Source organism: Bubalus bubalis, chromosome X (genome assembly GCF_019923935.1).
Source record: "Bubalus bubalis isolate 160015118507 breed Murrah chromosome X, NDDB_SH_1, whole genome shotgun sequence".
Lineage (NCBI taxonomy): Eukaryota > Metazoa > Chordata > Mammalia > Artiodactyla > Bovidae > Bubalus > Bubalus bubalis.
Genome location: NC_059181.1, coordinates 64,237,257 through 64,251,216, shown reverse-complemented (window position 1 = coordinate 64,251,216; position 13,960 = coordinate 64,237,257). Strand labels below are relative to the sequence as shown.

Sequence of the window (13,960 nt, the reverse complement as noted above, 5' to 3'; positions counted from 1 at the left end):
ATCTTTGACAAAGGAGGCAAGAATATACAAGGAGAAAAGGCAGTCTCTTCAGTAAGTGGTGCTGGGAAAACTGGACAGCTATGTGTAAAAGAATGAAATAAGAACACTTCCTAACACCATACACAAAAATAAACTAAAAAATGGATTAAAGATTTAAATGTAAGACCAGAAACTATAAAACTCTTAGAGGAAAACATAGGCAGAACAGTCTATGACATAAATCACAGCAAGATCCTCTATGACCTACCTCCTAGAGTAATGGAAATAAAAACAAAAATAAACAAGTGGGACCTAAGTAAACATAAATGCTTTTGCACAGCAAAGGAAACTATAAACAAGGTGAAAAGACAACCCTCAGAATGGGAGAAAATAATAGCAAATGAAACAACTGACAAAGGATTAATTTCCAAAATATGCAAGTAGTTCATGCAACTCAATACCAGAAAAACAAAAAACCCAATCAAAAAGTGGGCAGAAGGCCTAGACAGACATTTCTCCAAAGAAGACATACAGATGGCTAAGAAACATGTGAAAAAATGCTCAACATCGCTTATTATTTGAGAAATGCCAATCAAAATCACAATGAAATATCATCGCACCAGTCAGAATATCATACCCCAGTCAGAATGGCCATCATCAAAAAATTACAAACAATAAATGCTTAAGAGGGTGTGGAGCAAATGGAACCTTCTTGCACTGTTGGTGGGAATGTAAATTGACACAGCTACTATGGAGGAAAGTGTGGATATTCCTTAAAAAACTAGGAATAAAATTACCATATCACTCAACAATCCCACTACTGGGCATACACCCTGAGGAAACCAGAAGTGTAAAAGACACATGTACCCCAATGTTCATTGTAGCACAATTTACAATAGCTAGGACATGGAAGCAACCTAGATGTCCATTGGCAGGTGAATGGATAAGGAAGTTGTGGTACATATACCCAATGGAATATTACTCAGCTATAAAAAGGAATGCATTTTAGTCAGTTCTAATAAGGTGGATAAACCTAGAGCCTATTATACAGAGTGAAGTAAGTCAGAAAGAGAAAAACAAATATCATATACTAACACATATACTTGGAATCTAGAAAGATGGTAATGATGAACCTATTTTCAGGGAAGCAGGGGAGACACAGACATAGAGAACAGACTTATGGATATGGGGGGAGGGGAAGGAGAGGGTGGGATGAAAGGAGAGAGTATCATGGAAACATATATACTACCATATGTAAAATTCTTAAAGAGATGGGAATAGTAGACCACTTGACCTGCCTCCTGAGAAATCTGTATGCAGGTCAAGAAACGACAGGTGAAACTGGACATGGAACAATGGACTGGTTCTAAATTGGGAAAGGAATACATCAAGGCTGTATATTGTCACCCTCCTTATTTAGCTTATATGCAGAATGAAAGTGAAAGTCACTCAGTCATGTCTGACTCTTTGCGACCCCATGGACTATACAGTCCATGGAATTCTCCAGGCCAGAATACTGGAGTGGGTAGCCTTTCCCTTTTCCAGGAGATCTTCCCAACCCAGGGATCGAACCCAGGTCTCCTGCATTGCAGGCAGATTTTTTACCAGCTGAGCCACAAGGGAAGCACATATGCAGAGTACATCATGCCAAATGCCAGGCTGGATGAAGCACAAGCCAGAATCAAGATTGCCAGGAGAAATATCGATAACCTCAGATATGCAGATGACACCATCCTTATGGCAGAAAGTGAAGAGGAACTAAAGAGCCTCTTGATGAGGGTGAAAGAGGAGAGTGAAAAAGCTGGCTTAAAACTCAAAATTAAAAAAACTAAGATCATGGCATTCGGTCCCATCCCTTCATGGCAAACAGATGGGGAAACAATGGAAACAGTGAGAGACTTTATTTTCTTGAGCTCCAAAATCACTGCAGATGGTGACTGCAGCTGTGAAATTAAAAGACGCTTGCCCCTTGGAAGAAAAACTATGACAAACCTAGACAGTGTATTAAAAAGCAGAGACATCATTCTGCTGACAAAAGTCCATAGAGTCAAACCTATGGTTTTCCCAGTAGTCATGTATGGATGTGAGAGTTGGATCATAAAAAAGGCTGAGCACCAGAGAATTGATGCCTTTGAGCTATGGTGTTGGAGAAGACTCTTGAGAGTCCCTTGGACTGCAAGGAGATCAAACCAGTCAATCCTAAAGGAAATCAATCCTGAATATTTGTTAGAAGGGCTGATGCTGAAGCTGAAGTTCCAATACCTTGGCCACCTGATGCGAAGAGCCAACTCATTGGAGAAGACCCTGATGCTGGGAAAGATTGAAGGCAGGAGGAGAAGGGGATGACAGAGGACAAGATGGTTGGATGGCATCAATGACTCAATGGACATGAATTTGAGCAAACTTCAGGAGATGGTGAAGGACAGCGAAGCCTGGTAAGCTGCAGTCCATCAGATCAGAGTCGGACACAACTGAGCGACTGAACAACAACTATATGTAAAATAGATGGCTAGTGGGAATTTGCTCTATGACTCAGGGATCTCAGATCAGGACTTGTGACTACATAGAGGGGTAGGACAGGCTGAGAGGTGGGAAGGAGGCTCAAGACGGAAGGGACATATGTATACCTATGGGTTATTCATGTAGATGTATGGCAGAAACCAACAGAATATTGTAAAGCAGTTATCCTTCAATTAAAAATAAATAAATAAAAATGTTAACAAAATAAATAGCATACCAAAAAAGGCCTATTAGTAATGTCTTATGTCTTTTGGGAAAAAATACTTCAAGAAATGCTAGAAGTTTTTTTTTTTTTTTATTTTTTTCATGTTGCAGTATAATGGGGTGAAAATAACAGAATTTTCAATTCAGATAGATATGTACTCAAATCTTGGTTCTGTGCCTCACTAGCTGTGTGATCTTTGGCAAGTTAATTTGCTTCTCTGAGATTCAGTGTCTTCATATTTTAATGACAGTAACAATAAAAGACTTTGGAGTTAGCTGCATTAAACTAGATAAAGTAATGCACTTACTATAATACATGTTAAGACATATCACTAAATAAATGTTAGTTTCCTTCCTTCCTATTATCATAATTATGATTTTTACTTAGTGGTGCTTAACAAAGTTTATTCAATGGTTTCCCTGTTAAGGGATACTTGAGTCACTTCCAGATTTGTTCATATAACCTTTCCTTCCTTTGCATGATTTTCCTAGCACAGATTCCCAGAAGTAAGATTACTAAGATGGTATGAGCATTTTACAATTTCCTGATGCATATTGCCAGATTTTATTTTAATGGGATCGTGTTTTTTCATAGCATCAACAGCCAGTAACTCCAGGCTTCAATTTGGTACTCTTTCCAGCCTGACATATTGTGATTTCTTCTGCTTCCCCTCAATTTTTGCTACTATGATAGGCAAAAAATGGCCATTCAGTTTTTAAAATTTTGTATGTCTTATCTCATTAAAAAAGAGTATGCATTTCCTCATATGTTTGCCTTCTAACAGGCTTCCCTCATAGCTCAGTTGGTAAAGAATCTGCCTGCAATGCAGGAGACCCTGGTATGATTCCTGGCTTGGGAAGATCCCCTGGAGAAGGGATAGGCTACCCACTCCAGTACTCTTGGGCTTCCCTTGTGGCTCAGCTGGTAAAGAATCTGCCTGCAATGCTGGGGACCTGGGTTTGATCCCTGGGTTGGGAAGATCCCCCGGAAAAGGGAAAGGCTACCCACTCCAGTATTCTGGCCTGAAGAATTCCATGGACTATATAGTTCCCTGGGCTCGCAAAGAGTTGGACACACTGAGCAACTTTCACTTTTACTTTTCCTTCTAATAGTATTCCCATCTGTTTGTGCCTTCACTTATTTTCCTCTCATGTAAGCACATTCTTGTCATGGGTGCAAAGACCCAGAATGGTGGCTCTCAGACCTGCTTGCAATGCCTCCTGTGGAGCAGGGGTGAATAGGAGTTGGTGCTGTGGTCCACTCCCTTTGGAAATTTGGCAGCTTCTTTTCTGATTTGCTGCCTGCCCTATCTCTTTCCTATACTCCTTTTCCTGCAGCTTTTGTCTTAAATTTCGTGCAACTCAGAATTGTATCCTGAGTCTTTAAAAATGTTCTTATTGTAAAATATAACATACAGACATGCATACAGAAAAAAGTGTTTAAAACAAATGTATAGTTTATTTCTATGCTTATAATAATAGCTATAAGCGAACACCAGTGTAACTACTACTCAGTATCCAAAACTAGAACTTTGCCAGAACCCTAGAAGCCTCTCCTGTGTTCTCACCAATTACAGTTTCAGTTCAGTTCAGTTCAGTTTCTCAGTCGTGTCCCACTCTTTGCAACCCCATGAACCGCAGCATGCCAGGCCTCCTTGTCCATCACCAACTCCTGGAGTCCACCCAAACCCATGTCCATTGAGTCGGTGATGCCATCCAGCCATCTCATCCTCTGTTGTCTCCTTCTCCTCCTGCCCTCAATCTTTCCCAGCATCAGGGTTTTTTTTCCAATGAGTCAGCTCTTTGCATCAGGTGGCCAAAGTATTGGAGTTTCAGCTTCAACATCAGTCCTTCCAATGAACACCCAGGACTGATCTCCTTTAAGATGGACTGGTTGGATCTCCTTGCAGTCCAAGGGACTCTCACGAGTCTTCTCCAACACAACAGTTTAAAAGCATCAATTCTTCAGCACTCAGCTTTCTTCATAGTCCAACTCTCACATCCATACATGACTACTGGAAAAACCATAGCCTTGACTAGATGGACCTTTGTTGACAAAGTAATGTCTCTGCTTTTTAATATGCTGTCTAGATTGGTCATAACTTTCCTTCCAAGGAGTAAGAGTCTTTTAATTTCATGGCTGCAATCACCATCTGCAGTGATTTTGGAGCCCCCCAAAATAAAGTCAGCCACTGTTTCCACTGTTTCCCGATCTATTTGCCATGAGGTGATGGGACCAGATGCCATGATCTTAGTTTTCTGAATGTTGAACTTTAAGGCAACTTTTTCACTCTCTTCTTTCACTTTCATCAAGAGGCTCCTTAGTTCTTCTTCACTTTCTGCCATAAGGGTGGTGTCATCTGCATATCTGAGGTTATTGATATTTCTCCCGGCAATCTTGATTCCAGCTTGTGCTTCCTACAGCCCAGCATTTCTCATGATGTACTCTGCATATAAGTTAAATAAGCAGGGTGACAATATACAGCCTTGATATACTCCTTTTCCTATTTGGAACCAGTCTGTTGTTCCATGTCCAGTTCTAACTGTTGCTTCCTGACCTGTATACAAGTTTCTCAAGAGGCAGGTTAGGTGGTCTGGTATTCCCATCTCTTTCAGAATTTTCCACAGTTAATTACAATTTACCCTTCCTCTTATAAGAAGCCATTCTCTTAACTTTATAACAGTTTCCTTGCTTCTTTTACAAGTCTTTTTTAAAATCATCTATCTATGTATCCCTAAACAAGAGTTTAGTTTTGTTTATTTTTGTACTTTATCTAAATGAAATCATACTGTATGTGTTCCTTTGTGCCTTACTCTTTTGTGTTTGTTTGTTTTTAAGGTGCATGGCATGTGGGATCTTAATTCCCTGACCAGGTATTGAATCTGTGCCCCCTGTACTGGACTGAACTGAACTCCTGTACTGGAAGCACAAATTCCTAATCACTGGACCACCAGCAAACTCCCCTGTGCCTCGCTTCTTTTGATCAACTTTTTGTCTGTATGTTCCATACATGTTCTTGCATATGCCTATAGTTTAATTATCATTGCTGTATAATATTCCACAGTTTATTCATTCTCCTTTTGATGGACTCTTTGGTGGTTCCAGTTTGGGGTGTTACATGCAATGCTGCTATGTATTTTCTGTATATATTTTGGGAAAGATAGGCACACATTTCTGTAAGATGTATAGCTAGAGTAGAACTGCTGGGTCCTGGGGGATGTGTACCTTCAAGTTAAATAGATAATTACAAACTATTTTCCAAAGTGGTTGAAGCAATTCCAATCCCCACTGCTGCTGCTGCTGCTAAGTCACTTCAGTCGTGTCCGACTCTGTGCGACCCCATAGATGGCAGCCCACCAGGCTCCCCCGTTCCTGGGATTCTCCAGGCAAGAACACTGGAGTGGGTTGCCATTTCCTTCTCCAATGCATGAAAGTGGAAAGTGAAAGTGAAGTCACTCAGTCGTGTCTGACTCTTTGCGACCCCATGGACTGCAGCCTACCAGGCTCCTCCATCCATGGGATTTTCCAGGCAAGAGTATTGGAGTAGGGTGCCATTGCCTTCTCTGCCAATCCCCACTAGGGGTGTATAATAGTTTCTATTTCTATACCTCTTCCTCAACCCTATTTATTGTCAGACTTGAAAATATTTTGCCATAAGATTTAGAAAACTATTATACATAGAATCTTTTCTTGATCTTTTCTGCTTCTATTAGGTCATTACCATTTCTGTCCACTGTTGTGCCTGTCTTTGGATGAAATGTTCCTTTGAGATTTCCAATTTTCTTGAAGAGCTCTCTAGTTTTTCCCCTTCTGTTGTTTTCCTCTATTTCTTTGTATTGTTCATTGAAGAAGGCCTTTTAATCTCTCCTTGCTATCCTCTGGAACTTGAGATGGAGATCAAGAAGAGATGGAAAGAATACACAGAAGAACTGTACAAAAAAGATCTTAATGACCTGGATAACCATGATGATGTGGTCACTCACCCAGAGCCAGACATTCTGGACTGTGAAGTCATGTGGACCTTAGGAAGCACTGCTGTCAATAAAGCTAGTGAAGGTGATGGAATTCCAGCAGAGCTATTTAAAATCCTAAAAGATGATGCTATCAAAGTGCTGCACTCAATATATCAGCAAATTTGGAAAATCTAGCAGTGGCCACAGTACTGGAAAAGGTCAATCCTCATCCCAGTTCCCAAGAAGGGCAGTACTAAAGAATGTTCAAACCACCAAACAATTGCACTCATCCCCCATACTAGTAAGGTTATGCTCAAAATCCTGCATGCTAGGCTTCAGTATTACATGAACCGAGAACTTCCAGATGTCCAAACTGGGTTTAGAAAAGGCAGAGGAACCAGAGGTAAAATTGCCAACATTCGCTGGATCATAGAGAAAGCAAGGGAATTCCAGAAAAACATCTATCTTTGTTTCACTGACTACGCTAAAGACTTTGACTGTGTGGATCATAACAAGCTGTGGAAAACTCAGAGATGGGAATATCAGACCATCTTACCTGTCTCCTGAGAAACCTGTATGCTGGTCAAGAAGCAACAGTTAGAACCTTGTACAGAACAACTGACTGGTTCAGGATTGAGAAAGGAGTCCAACAAGGTTGTTTATTGTCACCCTGTTTATTTAACTTATATGCAGAGCACATCATGAAAAATGCTGGGCTGGATGAGTTACAAGCCGGAATTAAGATTGCCAGGAGAAATATCAACAACCTCAGATATGCAGATGATACAATTGTAATGACAGAAAGTGAAGAGGAACTAAAGAACCTCTTGATGAGGATGAAGAAGGAGAGTGAAAAATCCAACTTAAAAATAAACAACTAAACTTAGTTTTCTGTACAGCAGAAACTAACACAACATTGTAAATCAACTACACTTCAATAAAATAAAATATATTTTGCAGTCTGGTGGGTGTGAAATGGTATGTTATTGTGCATTTGTGTGTTTTACAGCTTTATTGAGGTATAACTGATGTACACCAAACTATATGTATTTAAAGTGACAGTTTGATGAATAAACATCTGTGAAACCAGAACAACAATCAATATAATGAACATACCCATCACCTCCTAAAGTTCCACTGCCCCTTGGTAATCTATCGCCCCTCAATCTTCATTTCTCTCTTAGATGAGGTTAAGCATATTTTAATGATTATTGGATATTTGGAGTTCTTTTATCATGAGTCTATACAGGTCCTTTACCTATTTTTTCTATTGAGTTTTCTTTTTATTACTAATTTGTAGGCGTTCTTTGTGTATTCTGAGTACCAATCTTTTTAAGTGTTGCAAATATCTTTTCTTTTACTGTGGCTTTCGTTTTCACTCTTTAAATGGTTTCCTAGTTTTAAAATAGTTGAATTTTATCAATTTTCCTTCATGGTTAGTGGTTTTGTATCTTATTTAAGAAATCTTTCTCGACTTTGAGGCATGAATATATTTTCCTTCATTATCTTCCAAAAGCTTTATATTCTTGCTGTTCATATTTAGGTTTTTGTCCACTTGGAACCAATTTCCTACTATGGTGTGAGGCTCACTTTTTATCGTGTGAAATAAATAACAGAATGATAGGCTTCTAAGTATTTATTGAGCCCTTACAGCAATTAATAAAAATAAAGAATGAAGAAATACAAGAGATATTTATGTGGTAGAATCTGCAAAGCTTTTTGAATGTAGCTTATCGAATGTAAGAAGAGACATCTATGAAGGTGTCCAGGCCCCTGACTCATGCAAATGAGTGGATGATGACATGATTCACTGAGGAATGAACCACAAGAAGAAGGGCAATAGGTGTGACTGAGACAGCCCAGGGCAAATCTGTAAAGGAGAAGGAGGGGAAAGTCTGAAATACAGGCCTGAGGACTCCAACTCAAGAATGGAGGCTACTGAGAACAGCATGGAGGTTCCTTAGAAAACTAAAAATATAACTACCATTTGATCTTGCAATCCCGCTCCTGGACATAAATACAGAGGAAAACTTGGTCTGAAAGGAAACACACACTCCAATGTTCATTGTAGTGCTGTTTACAATTGCCAAGACATGGAAGCAACCTAAATATCCATTGACAAAGGGATGGATAAAGAAGATGTGGTATGTATATACAATGGAATATTACTCAGCCATTAAAAAGAATGAAATAATGCCATTTGTAGCACCATGGATGGACCTAAAAATTTTCATGCTGAGTGAACTAAGTCAGACAGAGAAGGAGAAATATTGTATTACATCCCTTATATGTGGAATCTAAAAATAAATGATACAAATGAACTTATTTACAAATCAGAAAGAGACTCACAGACTTAGAGAAGAAACATGGTTGCCAGGGAGAGTGATGGGGGCAAGGGATAGTTAGAGAGTTCGGGAGAGACATGTACACACTGCTGTATTTAAAATGGGTAGCCAACAAAGACCTACTATATAGCACAAGGAACTCTGCTCAATGTTATGTGGCAACCTGGATGGGAGGGGAGTTTGGGGGAGAATGGCTACATGTATATGTATGGCTGAGTCCCTTTGTTGTTCACCTGAAACTTTTGCAACATTATTAATCCACTATGCTCCAACACAAAATAAAAATTAAAAAAAAAAATAAAGTGGAGAGAGAAGCAAGGGAAATTGCAAAGGAGTGCTCAGGTAAGTGAATGGGGAAACCAGGAGAGGGCAATGTCAGGGAGGCCAAACGAAGAAGCTTCTATTTTAAGAAGAAGCTTATTGAGAAGAAGGCGGTGCTCAATGTACCAAGTGCTTCAAAGGTATAAGGCAGAACTGAAAGCGTCGCTGGACGTTTTTGACATGGAGTTCTTCAGTGTCCTCAGGACAGCATGTGGACGTGGCGGAGGGAGGAGGGTAGAACTCAGATCACAGAGAGTTGTGAGAGGGTGACACATGAAGAACAGAGCTGGGCAGTGGTGACAGTTCTTTCATGATGTTAATTTTTTTTCTTGTTCAATATCTATTGGTTTCATATTTGTTGGTTTGATATTAAGCAAAACCAAAGAATAGATAACTATCCTTAGGAGAATTTGAGGTGTTATAATTTTAAAATATGTAAGTAAAATGACTTCTCATAAATTGCAAATGTTCACAAAATATTATTTCACACAGCAGTGCAGAGTTGAGACTTTTGACTCATGAAGGATCAAAAATTAAGATTTGTTTTCATTATCAATTCTTGAAAGAAATAAATTAGTCATGAATGTAGTTAATATTAAAGATTATCCTATCCTGATTTTTTTTAAGTTGAAGTATAGTTGATTTACAATATTGTTCTAGTTTCCAGTGTACAGCACAGTGATTCAGATATATGTGTGTGTATATAAACATATATATATATACACATAACACATAATACATTCTTTTTCACATTTTTTTCCATTATAGGTTGTTACAAGATAATGAGTGTAATTCCCTGTACTATACAGAAGGACCTAGTTGTTTATCTATTTTGTGTATAGCACTGTGTTTCTGCTAATCCCAAACTCCTAATTTATCCCCTCCCCTTCTTTCCCTTTGGTAACCATAAGTAAGTTTGTATGTCTTTGAGTCTGTTTCTGTTTTGTAAATAAGTTCATTTTTATCATGATGTTAATTTAAATGACAGGAGATGAGACAAGGGATGGTAGCTGAGAAGTGATGTGAAGTTGAGGAAGAGTTATGTTTAGGATGGAGAGATATGGCTGTCTCTGTTCCATCAGGAGTCAGGAGAAAGGAATCCCAGGTTACTGTATGACCTCCACATTGCCTTGTTATTTCCGGAGAGAGTGACCACTCCACCCAAAAGGCCACACTATCTCAGCTGATGGCTTTGCTTCCTATTTCACTGAGAAATTTGAAGTAGCCAGAAATGAACTTCCTCAGGCTCCTATATTCACACCAGTCCATAAAACCTGTGTTTATGCCCAAATACTCTGCTTTCCGTCCTGTTACTATGGAAGAACTCTCTTCACTCCTTATAAAAAGCCAGCCAACCCTTCTTCCTGTGTTCAGGGTATTATTCACTCTCACCTTTTCTTTCTTTTTTAAAAAATTTTATTGACATGTGGTTGATTTACAATGTAGTATTAGTTTCAGGTGTACAGAAAAGTGATTTAATTATACATATATGTATGTATTACATATACTATGTATATGCAAATACATTCTTTTCCATTAGAGGTCATTGCAAGACATTGAATATAGTTCTCTGTGCTATACGGTTAGGTCTTTGTTGAGTATCTATTTTATATATAGTACTGTGTATCTGTTAGTGCCAGACTCTTAATTTATACACCCCCTTTCCCTTTTGGTAACTATAAGTTTGTTTTCTATGTCTATGAGTCTATTTCTGCTTGGCATCATTTTTTTAGATTCCACATATAAATGATATCATGTGATAGTTGTCTTTCTCTGTATGACTGACTATCACCCTCACCTTTTCAATGGCTCTGCTGCATCAACAGGGCTGTAGAGTGAACTAGTCTCAGCAGTGGCCCCAGTGGACTGTAAACTCCACGAGAAATGGGCACACTATCTGTGTTGGTCACTACTGTACCCTCAGCACCTAACACCCTGCCAGGCAGATTGCTGTTGTTGTTCAGTTGCTCAGTCATGTCCAAATCTTTGCGACCCCCTGGACTGCAACATGCCAGGCCTCCCTGTCCTTCACTATCTCCCAGAGTGTGCTCAGACTCATGTCCATTGAATTGGTGATGTCATCTAACCATCTCATCCTCTTTTGTCCCCTTATCCTCCTGCCTTCAATCTCTGGTGGCCAAAGTATTGGAGCTTCAGCATCAGTCCTTCCAGTGAATATTCAGAGTTGATTTCCTTTAGGATTGACTGGTTTGATCTCTTTGCAGTCCAAGGGACTCTCAAGAGTCTTCTCCAGCACCACAGTTCAAAAGCATCAATTCTTCGGCACTCAGCCAGGTAGGTAGAAGGAGCCTGTTACATTTTTGCTGACTGGATGAATAACAGAAGTGGCTGGGGGAGCACACAATGTTTGAGCCGTCTCAGGTGCTTGATAGATGCTGACACCATTTTATTCCTGGTATCTATGATGGATTGATCCATTTGCATCTATGACATGCCCTCAGAGAAAGTTTGCTAATGGGCATGAATGAGGTTTGTGAAACACCAAAGGCCAATTAAGGCTACTGGCATGTATCCTGAAATGGTGACAACAATTTAAGAGCTATATACCTCATCAGATGAACTGTAATCTGTCTGAGGTAACAGGAAATAAGAATTTGTGTGTTTTTTTAAAAGATTTATTTGGCTGTGCGGGGTCTTCATTGTTGTGTGCAGACTTTCTCTATTTGTGGTTAGCAGAGCCTACTCTCTAGTGCTCAGGCTTCTCATTGCGGTGACTTCTCTTGTTGTAGTGCATGGGCTCTAGAGCTCAGGCTCAGTAGTTGTGGTACAGGGGATTAGTTGCTCCATGGCATGTGGGATCTTCCTGGACCAGGGATTGAACCTGTGTCCCCTGCATTGGCAGGTGGATTCTTAACCACTGGACCACTAGGGAAGTCCCAGAATTTGTGTTTAACCTGCACTGTGCTTGTGAGAAAGACACCTGTGATGGATACAGAACTGTGTCGGCCAGATCCCCCTTCAAGGGCAGATGTTGCTCCAGCTGCTGGGAGTGCTGTCAGCCAAGAACTTTCTTTAGCTGTCCCCCACCTTTGGGGACTGCCTCTGCTGGAGAAAGTCATCTCACCCAAGGTCAGGCCCTTGGTGGGATGGCCCCATAGCCAGAAACTGACTGAAGCAGGGTGTGAAAGCCTGCCTTTGGCTTGTGCAGGACAACTCTGACGGGTCATATTAGTGCCAGAGCTCTCTGTAGAGTCAGCCAAGGCTATCCGGCGCCTGCATTGCTGCTCTTTTCTCCTTCGGCCTAAGCCTGTTTCTTTCCCTTCTTTCCCACAGATGTCAATCCCCTGGACATTTCCTAACAAACATCCCACACACCAAACTCCATCTCTGAGTCTGCTTCCCAGGGAGCCCAACCGCAACAAGGTGTCGCAGGCTCAAATGCCTTCAGGAGCCTGGCAGGTGATATAAATGAATGAAGCTAGTTGGACTTCATATAACAGGGAGTGGTGGGGAACTGGGTAAAGTGAAGACTTTGTGTCCCATCTACATTTTGAAAAATTAAAAACCAACATTAAGTACTCTGCTACTGCTGCTGCTGCTAAGTCACTTCAGTTGTGTCTGACTCTGTGTGACCCCATAGACGGAAGCCCACCAGGCTCCCCGGTCCCTGGGATTCTCCAGGCAAGAACACTGGAGTGGGTTGCCATTTCCTTCTCCAATGCATGAAAGTGAAAAGTGAAAGTGAAGTCGCTCAGTCGTGTCCGACCCTCCGCGACCCCATGGACTGCAGCCTTCCAGGCTCCTCCGTCCATGGGATTTTCCAGGCAGGAGTACTGGGCAATGTATAAGAACTCAATTCAGTCTGTGGGCTTCCTGTTGGCCTGTATGACCTGTGCTTTAAAGGTATGCTCTCTCTTTGGTTATACTGGTATATTTAAAGTATTTAAAGGCAAGTATCTCTTTGCCTTTAACATGTAGTTTGTGACTTTGGTCAATGTGGATCAATCCCTCAAAGCTTCCCCAGCTCACGGTGGGGGGTGAAAGGGGGCCCAGACCCTGCTGGGATCAACACTAGCTGGAACCACAGGGTCTCATTGAGGTACTGCGTCCCATGAGGCCCACATCGAGTCAGCCTCCTTCTCTGACCTTGGTCTTAAGTCTTGATACCTGCTATTGTCTGAGAGTAGCCCTGGCCCTTCTTCCTTCCCCTGTAAACTTCCTAGGTTGTTTCCAGCTCTGCGGTGTCTTTTCGGAAGATCAGTCAGTGGTATCAGCGGAGGTGAGCTAGCACGGGGACTGGGAAGACAAGAAGGCTGGTTGCAAGGGCCTCACCCTTAGAGGCCTGGGCCAACCGGGACCAGAGAACAAAGTTTTGGATGGGACTTGACCCATGAATATAGCAGTCACCACCAGTATAGTGGGACCATTCCCTTCTTGAGGGAGGAGGTGATCTGAGCCATATCTGGTCTGCATTTTTTGCTCCCAGTCCTGACTCACTCTAATCTGCCCCTGCCGGGTGGCTTCATTGAGCCAAAGAACAAAGAGGGAGTGCGTGCCCTGAGCACAGTTGCTATGGCAACCTCCTCCCCTCAGGAGCCTGGTGACTGCTGCCCACTTCAGCAGAGCTGTGTTTGTCTGAGACCCCTTGTTGCTTCCAGGAGTAGTTGAATGAGAAT

At 41.0% G+C, this 13,960-nt stretch overlaps 1 long non-coding RNA gene across 1 annotated transcript; it reads left to right on the top strand.

Annotated features, from left to right (window-relative positions):
* The first annotated feature begins 11,558 nt into the window (after nucleotides 1-11,558).
* On the top strand, nucleotides 11,559-12,867 carry LOC123331731. Its single transcript, XR_006548478.1, has 2 exons — nucleotides 11,559-11,618; nucleotides 12,618-12,867. It is a non-coding gene; the product is annotated as an uncharacterized LOC123331731 (long non-coding RNA).
* The last annotated feature ends 1,093 nt before the right edge of the window (nucleotides 12,868-13,960 follow it).